Source organism: Nyctereutes procyonoides, unplaced genomic scaffold (genome assembly GCF_905146905.1).
Source record: "Nyctereutes procyonoides isolate TBG_1078 unplaced genomic scaffold, NYPRO_anot_genome, whole genome shotgun sequence".
Taxonomy (NCBI): Eukaryota; Metazoa; Chordata; class Mammalia; order Carnivora; family Canidae; genus Nyctereutes; species Nyctereutes procyonoides.
In genome coordinates this window covers 5,882,290-5,896,776 of record NW_026575121.1, presented here as the reverse complement: position 1 = coordinate 5,896,776, position 14,487 = coordinate 5,882,290, and the positions used below count along the sequence as shown (strand labels likewise).

The 14,487-nt window shown below is 45.9% G+C and overlaps 1 non-coding gene across 1 annotated transcript; it reads right to left on the bottom strand.

Moving 5' to 3' along the window:
* Window positions 1–13,723: 13,723 nt before the first annotated feature.
* TRNAR-CCU (transfer RNA arginine (anticodon CCU)) lies at window positions 13,724–13,796 on the bottom strand. Its single transcript has one exon. It is a non-coding gene; the product is annotated as a tRNA-Arg (tRNA).
* Between the last annotated feature and the right edge of the window lie 691 nt (window positions 13,797–14,487).

Here is a 14,487-nt window from a genome sequence, read left to right as displayed (position 1 = left end):
CACTGTCGCCCCGCAACCACAGCTGCAGAAGCCTGGTGACAGTTTGCTGTGGGCGCTGCTGTGGTTAGAAGAGCCCCGGGGCGCATCCCTTCCCACCATGGACCCCCAGGCCGGCCCCTGGGAATTCTCGAAACCTCAGGTTTTCTCCCCTGCAAAAGGGCAATAGGCCCCTCTCTTTAGGTTATTTGAGGATAACTTCCCACAGCTGGCAAGACCGCCACTGTCACGGTCCTGTGTCCTGGGCCTGTCTGCACCCCCCCACCCTGCTATCACCCAAACCTTCACGTGCTTCGGTCCCCTTCCAGGTGACCCCACACCTGGCCCAAACCTTTCCTACCTCCAACCATGCACCGGGGACCGCGTGGCTCGGCAGGGTGACCGTGAGGATGACACCACTGGGACAGGTGGTACCGACCCAAGCCACCCCCCCAACACTGTAGTCCACTTCACCCTTCCCACAGCCCATGGCAGATTCTTCTCCTCTGCATGGTACAGATGAGGAAACTGAGGCCGGATGGTGTCTGGGTAAATTTGGGGTCACAGCTAGTGATGGCAGGAAGAGCACGTGAGCCCCGGGCTCGCCTCCGGAGTCTGCTCTGTCCGTTACTGTGGGCCGTAGTCCTTCCTAAGGTCCATGTCCCCCCTGCCCACTGGGGATGGAATCCATGGGTCCCCCCTCCATCCCCTGCTCAGCCTGTCCCAACAGCCTCCTCTGGGCTCCCCAGGGAGGGAGCAACTTTCCTCCAACCCTCCACCCACCCCCACGTCAAGTTCCTCGCTCCCCCAATTATTCCCTTTGTCCTGATCCTCAGGCCTCTCTCTCATCTGGCACTTTCCTCTCAGCCTGTCACTGGGTCCAAGTCTGTCCTAGCTCATTAAAATCAAATCTTTAAAAATGTGACTCTCTCTGCTTGTCATCCTCTCTCCTTTTCACAGCCAAACTTCTAGAAAGTTTTCTACCTCCATGTCTAGGCTTCCTGACTCAAGGCTCCGCTGCAACTGTTCTCCCCGTGGCCCCCCAACTTCTAACATAAATGGTCTTGTGACTTCCCTCCTCCCTCCCCTCCCTTCTTTCCTGTCACCTTCCTCCCTTTCTTCTTCCCATCACCCTTCTCCTCCCTCTCCTCCTCCTCTCTCTCTCCCTCTCTCGACTTCTCCTATCTCCACCCCTTCTGTCCAGAAACAAATAATATAATATAATATAATATAATATAATATAATATAATATATAATATATAATATAATAAATATAATATAATAAATACCTTGTTAGGGTACTGGGTCCTGCTCCTCTTTGTAGGACTTTACTGATCAAGTTCTCCCCTTTAATACGTTCCCTAAGCGTGACCTCCTGTTCTCCTACTCCCTGGCTCTTCCCTCACCACCTATTCCTTACATCTGGTGTCCCTGAAGGTCCTTGACCTGTGAACCCGTGTCTCCTCTCTCTAGGGACTGTCGGTGACATGTCTGTAGGTTTAGCCACAACTTTCTTCTGAGTTTCAGAGCAGTAGATGAAAATGAAGATTAACCATTGTGAGGCAGGCTCCACCTCCCCAAGTCACCAACTGCCCTCCACCCAGGGGCCCATCATCATCCTCCAGTCTCTGCCTCTCACCCACCTCACCAGGACCTTGTATATCCTAAATATCTCTTCTTCCACTCCTTGTCCCATTCCCCTCACCACTACTTTGGGCCAGGCCCTCGTGCTCTCCTGCAATATTAAAATCACCTCCTTATCCTATACCTCAACCTCTATCAAGCATGATGGTATCAGCTGGGCCTTTCTTTTTTTTTTTAAAGACTTTATTTATTTATGAGAGGCACAGAGAGAGAGAGAGAGAGAGAGAGAGGCAGAGACACAGGCTGAGGGAGAAGCAGGCTCCATTCAGGGAGCCTGATGTGGGACTAGACCGGGGACCCCAGGATCACGCCCTGGGCTGAAGGCGGCGCTAAACCGCCGAGCCACCAGGGCTGCCCCAGCTGGGCCTTTCTAATACACATACCCAGCCGTTGCTCCAAGACCCTTAAGCCAACATAAAGAAAACGAATTCCTCCCTCCTCTTGTGTCTCTGCCTTAAATTTTTATTTATTTATGATAGTCACAGAGAGAGAGAGAGAGAGAGAGGCAGAGACACAGGCAGAGGGAGAAGCAGGCTCCATGCGCCGGGAGCCCGACGTGGGATTCGATCCCGGGTCTCCAGGATCGCGCCCTGGGCCAAAGGCAGGCGCCAAACCGCTGCGCCACCCAGGGATCCCAATAAATAAATATTTTTTAAAAAGAAAGAAAATGAATTCCTTTGCATAACAAGAGAGGCCCTTCAAGACCTGACCCCTGCCTGTCTCCAGCCTCCTCAGCTGCCTCTCTACCTCCCTCACCACTGCCTTTCTAGCTCTGTGGCCTCAATACTGAACTCCAAATGTAATAATAATGGCCCCAAGCATTTCTCTCACACTTCCATGCTTGGCACATTCCATCATTCCTTCTGGAACTACTTTCTCACTTTGCTCATCACCGCCATCAACATCAGAAAGCACACACCAAAGCTATGTCAATGGCTTCTGCCTTTGGCTCAGGTTGTGATCCTGGGGTCCCAGGATCGATTCTGCATCGGGCTCCCTGCATGGAGCCTGCTTCTCCCTCTGCCTGTGTCTCTCATGAATAAATAAATAAAATCTTAAAAAAAACAAACAAACAAAAAAAAAAACCCAGGGCCTACAGACATCACCAATTCACACACCAGGTGACAGGTTGTACTAGGTGGCTTGTAGGGTCTCTTCAAATACTGACATTCTGTAAGCAAAGGCATGAAACCAAGACATGCAGTCACACCGACCACCATATGAGTGCCTATTGTGTGCAAGGCTTTCACCAAATGTTATTATAATAAATGAGTAGCAATAGACCCTTACGGTATCTAGATCAAAGATAAATACAATTAAAGGCCATTTGGATGTGAGATTGGGAAGGTTAAATAGGAAAGACAAAGGAGAGAGCTCGTTTGTTCAGCTAACACTTGTTAGGGCCCAACTCCTCCAGGTTCTGGGTCAGGAGTTGGGGTATAACGATGAAACCACGTGCCCCCTGCCCTCAGTGTGCTCGAGGCCCGGTGAGACAGACGGACAGACGGCCATCAAATGCAAGAGGCAGGAGGCAAATGGTGCCTGGAGGGGCGCCTGGGTGGCTCAGTCAGCTAAGCATCTGCCTTTGCCTTGGGTCATAATCCTGGGGTCCTGGGATCGAGCCCCAGTTCATCGGGCTCCCTGCCCAGGGGGAGTCTGCTTCTCCCTCTGTCTCTGCCCCTCCCCCTGCTCTCATTCTCTCCCTCTCTCTCTCTCTCAAATAAATAAATAAAAATCTTTAAAAAATAATAATAATAATTCTTCCTGGAGAGAGAACACAGGATGGAGCATAGACCTCAATAAATCTCCCAGTTGTGGCATCTGGTATGGCTCTTGAAGGGAGAGTTCCGCAGCGAGAGAACAGAATGAAGTGAGGAAGCACAGAGTTTGCAGCTGAGGCACCTTGGAAACCATTGATTTTCTCCAGGATGCACACAGCAACCGCTGCGCAACTTGCTCAGAGCTCCAGAGGCTCTTCCAGGGCCCGGGTGGTGATGGGTGATGGGCATCCTGTGTGGCTGGAGCCCGTGATGTTGGTTGGGAAGCGGGGAAATACAGCAGGATCACAAAAAGCTAACACACATTTTTGGGATATGCAGAAGGAAAACTAATTTTTAGTTTAATTTAATTTAATCCATCACTAACCTAGTCTTCCTTCTCGGCCCTTCCCACAGCTTTGCCTGGAACAGAAGTAATACCGAGGCAGCTAATACAATAGTTTCATGATCCATGCGGGTAACATGTGTCTCCCAGATAGCTCCCCTGGCCCTCTGCTTCTCTTCCCAAGAGAGTGCTGAGGATTATGGTTTTTCCAGCCTCATGATGTCCAGGAACAGTTAACCTATGACAGCTCGTTTTTCCCCTTGGGTGCTGCCTATCATGCTGGCATTTGAGGCTGAAAGTCTGAGGTTACTTTGGTCTAACTTAGCTGGACTCAACCAGCCAGCAGCACCCTATGGACTCTGAGCCCTCATTGCCCCCCAATCCCCCCACTCTGAGGTCTGTGACTCCCAATCGACTCTTGCTCGGACACTCTTCCCTGCACAGGACTTTGCTTTAGAACAACATTTTCACCATATGTTGAGCTCCTCAGCTGAACTCTATAGTTCATTGGTGCCATACTGGAATCAAGGCATCTTTGGCCATTGAACCTCAGAAACTCCCTCTGCCCCACCAAGAGAAAATGGTTGCAACCAGGAGCAATTCAAAATATTTAAAAGCAAAAAAAAAAAAAAAAATTTAAAAGCCCTTGAAGAGATACCTGCACTCTCGTGTTTATAGCAGTATTTTTCACTATAGCCAAGACATGGAAGTGACCCAAGTGTCCATCGATGGATGAACGAATAAACTGTGACGTGTACATACAATGGCATGTTATTCAGCCTTTATTTTTTTTGTTTTTTTCTTTTTTTTAATAATAAATTTATTTTTATTGGTGTTCAATTTGCCAACATACAGAATAACACCCTCATCCCATCAAGTGCCCCCCTCAGTGCCTGTCACCCATTCACCCCCACCCCCTGCCCTCCTCCCCTTCCACCACCCCTAGTTTGTTTCCCAGAGTTAGGAGTCTTCATATTCAGCCTTTAAAAGGAAGGAAGTCCTGTCACGTGCTACAAAGTGAATGAACCTTTAGGGTATCGTGCTAAGTGAAATAGGACAAATACTATATGATCCTACTTGTAGGATCCAAAGTAGTCAGAATCATAGAAACAAAGGGACTGCAGGATGGGAGGCAAGGGGGACATCTGTTTAGTAGATATGGAGTTTCATACTTGCAAGACTAGTAAGTTCTGGAGATCTGCTTTATGGCAATGTTGAGTACTTCATACTACTGAACTAATGTTAAGATGCTAAATATTAGGTTATGTGGAATTTTTTTAAATTTATTAAAAAAAATTAAAAACAAAGAAAGAAACCCAAAATATTTTATAAGCCTGTAGAGCATAAGCACAGCACAATCTAAGTGGACCCTGGTCCTTACAAACCCAATCAGGCAACCAGAACAGGCAGTGAACCCCCAGAATGACTCGGGTAGGGCAGGTGGGCACAGGTGCACCCTCTAAGAAGGCCTCCATCCTCCCTAACTTACCTATGTTCTGCTCCCTCTCCAAGCACATTTTTGCCCACTCTCTTCTCCTATCTTTTCTATCGCTTGCTCCTCTCTTCTTCTCTCCACAATTTCTCATGCCTGAGAAGGCTTTTATTTCATTTATCACTCATTGATTTTAGGTGCAAGGAGCAGAATTGACTCTGGCAGAGTCAAGGGACAAAATAACTCACCAGAAGGCATTGGATAGCCTGCAGGACCCTTGGGAGGGCCAGAACCAGGTACCAAGGCTCTGCAGCGAGGAACAAGGCTCACAATAAGGCCTTAGAAACACCGCTGTTGCCATGGACACTGGACCCCACAGGATCCTCCACTGACAACACTGGGCACAGGACGCAGCCGAGGTCACTGTCGTCACCCAAGGCCGGAATAGTCTCTGTGCTACACTTGCTTCTTCCAAATCCCAGCTTTCAAATCAAAGTCAGGGAAGATGGATCTGACTGGCATGTGCCTCACTTATTTTTAAGGGAAACTAGGAAAGCAAGTATCTGGTATTTTCTGATTCTATAGTAGGTGCAGGCTCTGCTCAAATAGAGAACAGGGCTTCAAAGTTTTTATGGTCAGTATGCCTGGCATGCTCTAGGTTTCCCTCATTTTCCCTCATTTTCCTACTATTACTTGCCTGATTGTCCTGGAAATTAGGGACAGGCTTGCCAGGCTTAGCAAATAAAAATACTAGATGCCCAGCTCAATCTGAATTTCAGCTAAACAGCAAATAGTTTCTCAGTGTAAGTATGTCGCGTGCAATATTGAGAACATACTTATATTTTAAAAGTTTTCATTAATTACTTGAAATTCATATTTAACAGGGCACCGTGCTTTTTATCTAGCAGCCCTCCTTGGGGCTGTCTCGTCTATATGTCACCACGCTTTTTCTACACTCCCTGGTTCTGGAGACACACTCAAGATGCTCACCTGCAAAATCCATATTCAAGACAAAAGCCTCACTGTCTGATCCTGGCTATAAATGCCCCAAGTTGGAAATGACCCAGTGTTCCTCTTTGCCTTCCTCCCATAACGGATTTTCACCTCCTCCAAATCAGATACATGCCTAGAACCGACTAAGGGGAAACTTATGTCCTTGGGAAACTGAAGGAGAAAGGCACATTAATATTCTAAAACAATTACCGAGTTGCAACAAGGAAAAGTAGAGTAAGCAGTGCAGAAAGATTTCATGAATTTTTTATAGCGGCCTCTCAAATTCTAGGACCTCAGGTTTACTATGACTCACACTTAACAGGGCTCTAATAGGAGGTGAAACTATAAAGTAATGAAACGGATTTTCGTGTGCTGGGTATGGAAATGAGTCTCTGTGAGTCAACGATTACTGTAGCTCTCACCTCCCACGTGGCAAGGTGGATCCATAATCCAACTGCCAATTTGTTCCTTTGATGTGAAAAGGCAAATGATTTTCAAAGCCACCACATTTGAATGTAGTATGGGAAATTATAGGACTATTTTGTAAGGTTACTTGAAATCATAAATAACACAAACAAGGCACACTTTGTCCAATTCTAAGGCCAACAGGCACAAGGACTTCAGTCACTTACTTGAGTCTTACGTAAGGAATAATGAGACTTTTCCAAACCAATGTCAGCTCTCTCTGGGCTGCTGTCCGGACCACAGTGGGATCGTTCCAAGCCACAGAAAAGAAACGGTGTCTTTGAGAGCCGATGTGCATGTTAGAACATATTTCACCAGCCAGCCTTGGGCCCTTGGGAAGAGAACTGATTTCTGTATTTGCCTAAACCAAACCTTTTTTTTCACTTCCTTAAACATGCTTGTCCCTCTCATTTTGGGGGCCTTTGTGCACACTGTTCCCTCTCCCTAGGATTCTCTTCCATGCTTCATCTAGTTAACTCCCCGAGGCCTCTGTTCAAAATTACTGCCTCTGGAAAAAGTCAGTTCTCTGACCCCCCCCCCCAACCCAGACTGGATTGGAACCCCTCTTCATACTTTCAGAGTTCACTCTACCATTTTATCTCAGTTTATTAGGATACAGTTCTGAGATCTGGGCGCGAATATCTTATCTCCCTGTCTTCCTGAGTAATGAGAATTTCATCTGGACACAAACCAGCCAGAGACCATATTTCCCAGCATCCCTTGCAGCTAGGTGCAGCCCTAGGATGAGCCCCTCGCCAATGTGAAGAGTTCACCTCCTGAGGGTCACCTTTGGAAGGAAAGGAGCACACACACCCCCCCTTTCCTTTTTCTTTCTCTCACTGGCTAGGAGGCAAATACAATGGTGAATGGCCTTCACATTTGCAGGGATGAGGGATGAAAAGGACTTGAGTCTCCATCCCCGTAGAACCTTCAGATCAACCCTCAACTAACGATCAGGAGTTGAGGAGGCATTAACCTATTTTCTTATTTCAGCCACTGTTTTGTGTCTCTTACTAAGGCATCTAGCAATCTCCAGCGAAGGCAGGGTGGGACCCAGGGCCACTTGACCAGAGTCCAAACTCTGAGCCACCGCAATATGTTGTTTTTCCACAGCACCCACCTCTTCTCTACCATACACCTTACATCATATATCACAGATCACACAGTGGAACACTTTGACAAAGGTGATTCTCACTTCCTGGACCTACGTTAGATCCCGGAGTGCATGAGAGATGGCACCCTCCAAGAGTTTTTTCCCATACTCTTTCCTTCTCACTCAATTCTCGTGTATGTTTTTACCTCTGGGAGCCTCTGGTAAGGTCCTCAGGACCACCTTCATGTCTATTATTATAAATAAGTATTTTGGCTTCCTACATGCCAGTCAGCAGGCCATTCCCCAGGTTAGGAAAAAGGAAAGCCCGCCACGGCCAAGAATCTTGGTGTCTCCCAGAGGTCAGTGTTCCCTGAGGCCGTCCCTCTGCTACTAACGTGAGCAGTTTCAGAAATGATGGCAGCAGAGCTGAAGAACTGCTCTCAACTTTCACCTGGGGAGGAAACAGGTTAGCTTTTTCTGCACAATTTTTAATTTTTTTCTATGCCACATAGATTTTACATAAATGCAAGTCGTACGTGCTTTTATTGTTTTAGTGCGACGCTTTTTCTTTTCCACTTGGTTTCCTCCTTCCTTTCCTCTTCTTCCTCCCTCCCAACACCAGACATTCCCATACCAACCCACTCACAAGCTGGATCACCAGCCAACTGTGCGTTCTCGCAGATTTTTCTCCATGCTCACAAACTTGGGTATAGAGATTTGGAGGGATTCTTATCTCTTTTTTTGCTTTACAAAAAATGTACACACTTTTATATATAACCCTACACAGGCCTCAGCTCAGTGTATATTTTATACTTTTCTGCATTTTTCTCTTCTCACTTAACAGTACCTCCTGGAAATCTCTCGAAGTCAGCAGGTTTAGATTTAATTCAGTCTCTTTAATGCCTGAACAATAACTTATGATGTTGTGCACTGTAAATTATTCATCCATGGGCTTTGTTTCCAGCTTTGTGTCACAACAAGTAATGTTGCAATGGCATCCATGTACGTGTGTCTTTTTGAACAAGTGGTTTTGTCTCTGTGGGATATTCCCAGGTATAGGCTTTCAAAATATATATGAATTTTTAATTTCAGTAAATATTATTTTCAGTTGCGATTGCTTGCTTCCCTAGAGCCAAGCTTTTCCCCCTTCCACTCCCTAGTTCTCTGTCCCCACTTCCCTGTTACATCCTTCCTGTTTTTACTTTCCGTAGTTAAAAAGCTGGCGTGTTTATTTTAGGTCTAATCTGATAGGCAAAGATTTGTGCTAATCTATGAAAATGCAATAAACATTATTTTAAGAATCATCATCATATTAAAAGGCTCAACAGGAAGAAGCCCTCTTCTGCAAGGGACCAAGTGATTAAAAGTGTGGATATACTCTCCCTCTGCCCCTCTCCCAGCTCCTGCTCACACTCTTCCCTCTCAAATAAATAAATAAATATATAAATAAATAAATAAATAAAATCTTTTCTTAAAAAAAAATGTGTGTGGGTGGCTCAGCCAATTAAGCATGTGACTTTATTTAGCTCAGGTCATGATCACAGGGTCTTGGGATCGAGCCCCACATAGGACTCCCTGCTCCTCGGGGAACCTGTGTGTCCTTCTCCCTCTGCCCCTGCCCCCCATGCTCTGTCTCTCTCTCTTAAATAAATAAATGAATTCTTTTAAAAATAAAAGAGCATGGCTATAGGTATGTAATGTGATACTTATTTTTCCTCTTTCTATATTTAATCAAGATATATGCTCACAAATGCCCAAGCACTATGGCAACTAAATATTATCAGTAGCAAATTATGCAATATCCTGCCAGTGTTTCTTACGTAACTCATTATACAGAGTATTACTTTCCTGAAGCATAGATTGTCCCCCAAATCCCGCTCTCGGGGCTATTTATTCATTGAACAAATATTTATGGAGTTACTGCTACATGCTAGGCACCGTGCTGAATGATGGGCATAGAGCAGTGAATAAGATGGACAAGGTCCCACTCTTACGGAGCTCCTTTTCCAGCTGAAGAGAAAGATAGTAAGCAACTAATTACACATGTATTTGCATAATATATTTCCAAGTTTTTAAGTTTTTATTTATTCATGTAAGTAACCTCTACACCCAACGTGAGGCTCAAACTCACAACCCCCAAATCAAGAATCACATGCTCCTCCGACTGAACCAGCCAGATGCCCCTGGATAATATTTTTATTGTGATCAAATACGCACAACACAAAAATTAGTTATGCCACTATATTGTGTTTCTTATTAAAGTTGCCTTTATCCAATGAATGCGGATTTAAACATGTTTAAGTGTACTGTTCAGTGGCTGTAAGTACATCCACATTGTTGTGCAATTGTCAACACCTTCCATCCCCATAGCTCTTTCCATCTTACAAAACTGTGTAACTCTGTACCCGTTAGCTGCTAACTCCCCATTCTCTCCCAGCCCTTGGCAACCATCAATCTGCTTTTTTATCTCTATGTATTTGACTACACTCATGTAGGTGGGTCATACAGTATGTCTTTTCGTGACTGGCTTACTTCCTATGTGTGGTCAAGGTTGATTCATGTTGTACTATGGACAGAATTTCCTTTCTTTTTAAGGCTGAACAAATCTTATTGTACGTACAGCCCATATTGTGTTTACCTAGTCATCAGGGGACACTCACTCAGGTTGTTTCTACCTTTGGATATTTTTAAACGTTCTTTTCTTTTCTTTTCTTTTTTAGAGAAGCTTAAGCTTCCACACTGGACTCAAATAAGCTTCCACACTAGACTGGTGAAGACTGGCAAATTATTTCTTCCACATAACTTTACTACACATTCCCAGAGTAAATATATGTTTGAACTACTATTTTAAAAATATTCACTAATATTTTCCTTCTCTAGCTTTCCTTCCCTTGCTTTGTCCCTATTAAAATAGTGAAGCTGTGTTGGGATCCCTGGGTGGCTCAGTGGTTTAGCACCTGCCTTTGGCCCAGGGCGTGATCCTGGAGTCCCGGGATTGATTCCCACATCAGGCTCCCTTCCTTGAGCCTGCTTCTCACTCCGCCTGTGCCTCTGCCCCTCCCTCTCTGTCTCTCATGAGTGAATAAATAAAATCTTTAAAAAAAAAATAAAATAAAATAGTGAAGCTGTGTTCATTGCTCCAGAGGAGGTTGGGGCAGGGCAAAAAGTTTTTCCAGGGGTTTCTCCGGCTGCTGTTGTCCAGTGACCTATACTTAAGGAAATAGAACCAACCAGATTGGACTCTAGGTATCTTAACAGACAGCTTCATGGACAGATAACACTTAAGACAAAGCAGTCACTCCCCAATGCCTTCTTGTCCTTCTCTTCCTCCCTCCAACTGTAGAAACTTAATCCTACATAACTTTAGAATCTTTTGGGACCCCAAATATGATTTCTACCACAATGGTTGAATGGAATCTTGAAGAATAACTTGTTACATTTCTTGCCCACCTAAGCTGTGGACTAGGATCCTTACTCCTCTACCCAGTGAATGATGTAATTACAGTGGTGTCAGATGCTGTCAAGGAAGGACGGATTCTATGGGAGCCTAGGACAGGGCCCTCATCTGGATGGTGGGGGGAAGGGCTAGCAGATGAGCAGGCTAGGCTTCGCTTCCTTAGATTTGAGCTGAGATCAAAGATGAACATGAACCCACTGGATGGAGGCCATGGGCCAAGAAGTTACATCTTCTCCTCAGTGCTGCCAGCCCACATTCCCACATCCCCTTCTGGAAAAAATGATCCCCAACCATTGCTTTGTTACCAGGAAAACCTGTCCAGCACTCCCCCTTACAAAAACTCTACTTTCCCAATTCTTATGAATACTGCTGAGGTGTCCAAAACTCCATGTGGATGTCATCGGTTTCTAGGAATTCTATATTTGGAATTCTCTAGACACTAAGATGCCATCTTGATCTTTGCAGCTTACTTCTGAACGTCTGAGCATTCTTCATACAGCCCAGACATATCAGCTCCCATGTGTTTTCCCTAGCATATTCCCATTCAATCCTAACACTCTATCCCTTATCAGACAAAGCCATCGTGTTGAGAGACAAACAAAGGAAAAATATTTTTCCCACATCATTAATTACTCCATTTTTAAGCAGACACAAACACTTTTCCTCTTTGGATTTGAAACAGCTACTATGGCTGCCAGCTGGGACCCCCGCAGGCTTCAAGAGCATTAATCACCAGACTAAAGCTTTGTTCTTTTAAGGAAAATAAGAGTAAATTAAAGACACACTCAGATATTTTTCCCCTGGTTGGAAAAGGCACCTAATTTGGCGACTAATTTCTCACATACTCACCAGTGATTTTTTTTCCCCAGTTACTATAATTCTAGTAAATTTCTATTGAAATATAAGTCAATTAAAATTTAACATTTTTTTTAAGATTTTATTTATTGGGACGCCTGGGTGGCTTAGCGGTTGAGCCTCTGCTTTCAGCTCAGGGCCTCATCCCGGGGTCTGGGGGTCAAGTCCCACATCTGGCTCCCCTCATGGAGCCTGCTTCTCCCTCTGCCTGTGTCTCTGCCTCTCTCTGTGTGTGTCTCTCATGAATAAATAAATAAAATCTTTAAAAAAGAAAAAGATTTTATTTGTTTGAGAGAGAGAGAAAGAGAGAGAGCACACACATGCACACGTGCATGAGGGAGGGTGGCGAGCAAAGGGAGAGAGAGAAGCAGACTCCCCACTGAGCAGGAAGTCGGATATGGGGCTCGATCTCAGGACCTGGAGAGCATGGCCTGAGCCAAAGGCAGAAATTTAACCTGCTGAGCCACCCAGGTGCCCCTCACTATTTAGTCTAAACCCATTTTGTAGCTCCAAACTCATATCCAATTATGTACTACGTCTCCCCTTAAATACGTCATGGGCATCTAAAAGGGAATAAAATATTGTCTAGACTCAGGATTCTGACACAAAATATGTGGGGTATTTCCACACGAGAAATTTTTTTTTTTGAAGATGTGTTTATTTATTTTAGAGAGAGAAAGCAAGAGAGCAAGGGGACGGGCAGAGGGAGAGAGGGATCCCGAAGCAGACCCGCCCTGAGTGCAGAGCGGAGCCTGATGCAGGGCTCCATCCCAGGACCCTGAGATCATGACCGGAGCCCAAACCAAAAGTCAAGAAACCCAGCTGACTACACCACCCAGGCACCCCATGCCACCCGTACCTCTGACCGAGGGATCCTCATGCCCCTCTTCTCTGGTTCCATGACTTGCTAGAATGGCTCACAGAACTCAGGGAAACACTTTACTCACTACTACAGGTCTGCTGTGGGGAGGTACACAACTCAGGAACAGCCAAATGGAAGAGCCGCACAGGACACGGTACGGGGGGGGGGGGGGGGGGAGGAGGGGTGGGAATGTGTGCAGAGCTTCTGTGTCCCCTCTGGAAATGCCATCCTCTCAGTACCTCCAAGCATTCACCGACTCAGAAGCTCTCCAAATGCTGCTGTTTAGATTTTTGAGGAGGACTCATCACATTGGCACAACTGATTAATTCATTGGCCATTGGTAATTAGGTCCATCTCCAGCCCCTCTCCTTTTTCCAAGGGTGAGGGGAGATTGGAAAGTTCCAACCCTCTGGTAAGGAGCCTCCATCCTACAAGAGTCACCTCATTAGCATAAAATCAAGTGTGGTTGAGAGGGGCTTATTATTTTTTTTAAAAAAATATTTTATTTCTCTATTCATGAGAGACACAGAGAAAGAGGCAGAGGGAGAAGCAGGCTCCCTGCGAGGAGCCCGATGCGGGGCTCAATCCCAGGACCCCGGGATCAGGCCCTGAGCCAAAGGCAGACGCTCAACCACCAAGCCCCCCAGGTGCCGAGGGGGCTTGTTATGAATACTCTCCTCTCACTCTAGCACTCAGGAAGTGACAAGGGTTTTAGAAGCCCTGTGCCAGGAACTGGGAGCAGACACCAAAGGCATATTTCTTTTTATGTCACAACATCTCAAGGTAATCATGTCCAAAGCTAAAGATTCTCTTTTTCTCTTATTTTCTTCTAAGTGGGCTCCATGCCCAATGTGGGGCTTGAACTCACGACCCTGAGCTCAGGAGTCACACGCTTTACCAACTGAGCCAACCAGGCACCCCCCAAAATGGAAGATTCTTGATCTTTTTCCCCAAACGAATAAATATTGTCAATCCCCACCCATGCACCCAGTATCTTGCGGACCCCGGGAGGCATGTACACACGCTGTCCTCTTCGCCTCGACTGCTTCTCCCTGTTCAACACCCAACTGGCTTCCAGCCAGCCTTCCAGACTTCAGCCTAGATGTCACTGTGCTTCAGAAGCGTCCCCTGACCCTCTCCCAGTCCAAATGGTATTCCCTCCTGTCCCCTACCTACTCCATAGTGCTTATCACAGCTTTTATTGATGTTTGATGATGGTTTGTATACTGTCTGGCTCCCCAGCTAGTTGTGAAGGTGCCAAGCGACATGGTCCTTGCAGCCACAGACAGCGCAGGGCCTGTGTGCGCCCCTGTCCCCATGGGGCTGCTCCTCCTGCCGGGGATGAGAGCCTGCAGGCCCGCAGCCTCTGCTCTCCACTAAGGCTAGCAGAACGGTGGCCAAGGTTTACGAACATGGAATGTGGGGACGTGGAGGACGAATCAGAGAGCTACGGAGGCCTGAAAAACTTAAAGGGAAAAATAAAAGACCTATTGTCTTCAATAAGATGGTGGTTAAGCAAATGATGGCATAGGCTATAACCACAGACACAAACGTAGTATGTTGCTACACTTTAATGTTACATTAAGGAAGTCATTCGGAAAAATATA